The sequence below is a fragment of the Macaca fascicularis genome, chromosome 7, assembly GCF_037993035.2.
Source record: "Macaca fascicularis isolate 582-1 chromosome 7, T2T-MFA8v1.1".
Classification (NCBI taxonomy): domain Eukaryota; kingdom Metazoa; phylum Chordata; class Mammalia; order Primates; family Cercopithecidae; genus Macaca; species Macaca fascicularis.
Window position 1 is genome coordinate 93,239,914 of NC_088381.1, and position 2,089 is coordinate 93,242,002.

The window sequence follows — 2,089 nt, forward strand, 5'->3', positions numbered from 1 at the left end:
ATTGAAATATATCTACCTATATAAATAAAAGGTAAAACAATATAAGCTTAAAGAGTAAAACTGAACATATTACTATTCATTTTGGCCATGTATCCTCAAACCATCAGCACCATTTCAGGTAGCATTAACTTTTTCAGGTTAATTTCAGATTTATTAAAAGATTCTTCAGACTCTTACAGAAGCCTCCAAGAGATGTTCAACTTTCAGACAGAGTTCTCTTTTTCCCCTTTAAGGGGGAATTTACCTACATGTGATGTTCTTTGTGGCTTTTTTCTACAGATTATTCTCCATCATGTTTACTGCTTCTGGTTCTCTAATTTCACAGTTTTCCTCAGGCTGTTATAGACAAAAATGACAAGCCTGACACTAATCTTATCAGTAATGGTTTAGATATTGTGTTAATCTGAACCACAAAGAACATAAATACTCTAAACATTTAAACTACATTCGATTTTTTAAAATATTACTATTCCATATAGTATAGCCCTGCCATACTATATTGAAGGTCTTTAATACAGTTTTAATGCAAAAAGACATTAAACACAAGTTAAAATAATGGCAAAACAGGTATTGCAATTTTCTGGTTTATTACGTCCTAATCATTCTTCTTCAGTCCAGTATAACCTATGAGGCTGATGTGGTAGTTATTTAAAATTACTTCTTAGTGGCTCTTGTCCTAGACTTGCAATATCTATTAAAAATCTTAATGAAGGGATTAAAAACCTTTTTGGCAAAGATAAATAATACAGACTCTTTTATTAAAATGGATAAACTGAAATGAAATTTGAAGCTAGGATAACAACAGTGAGTAGGCTAGTGATTTAGTTCCACTAAAAGATAAGCTTCCACTATTTCATCATGGAGTCTAGAAATTTGGCCCTAGACTATTTTTTTAAAAACAGGCCAATTTCATTGCATGGAGGGTTATTGACATATGTATCCCTTTAAGAAAATAACATCTCCTGTGTGCTCTATGATGAGATTTCACATTAAAATATTGTTTCTTATATTGCTAAGATTTTGAGACTTAATGTACTTGAAGTGCATATTTAAAAAGGTAATTAATGCTCAGTAATTTTTATTTTCTTGTTGATTTTATATTTAAAAAAGATCTTAAACTGCATAGCATGAAAAACAAAGCAGATGCAAGAAAAGCTCTGAATGGAACCAGTTTGAATCAATGTGTGTGTGTGAATACATATACAGTATACCCATATAAATAGTTTAATAAGAATAGAATGATATTTTATGTATTGTCTTTAACTTTATTTTTTTTTTTTTTTTTATTTTTTTTTTTTGAGACGGAGTCTTGCTCTGTAGCCCGGGCTGGAGTGCAGTGGCCGGATCTCAGCTCACTGCAAGCTCCGCCTCCCGGGTTTACGCCATTCTCCTGCCTCAGCCTCCGGAGTAGCTGGGACTACAGGCGCCCGCCACCTCGCCCGGCTAGTTTTTTGTATTTTTAGTAGAGACGGGGTTTCACGGTGTTAGCCAGGATGGTCTCGATCTCCTGACCTCGTGATCCGCCCGTCTCGGCCTCCCAAAGTGCTGGGATTACAGGCTTGAGCCACCGCGCCCGGCCTGTCTTTAACTTTATTTTTATCAATATTCTATAGATTCTTCACATGCCAATAAAAAGAATACCACATCATTTTTGCATTTTACATATTAGATATCCAATACATATTTTTAAAATAAATTTACAGTGGTAGGATATATATTCAGTGTCCTGCATGATTTGACATTGTTATATTTTAAAAGAAAAATGGGAGTGTGCATAGAATATGTGACCTCCAATATTCTAGAATACAGGTGTTAAAAACGGACATATGTATGTTATATATATAATGTGTGTGTGTATATGTATAATCACTGATATAAATAAAAACTGGTATCTATCTACCTACTACCTACCTTCCAAAATAGTCATTAGTATGGAAGAATGCTGAAGGATGCTTCAAAAATTTAGAAGGATCGCGTACAATTATATAAAATATATATATATATAAAGTTTTTATTAATCTCGATACATTTAGATTTTTTAAACTCTGATATATAATATGATATATATCAGGTATATATTTTATGATTT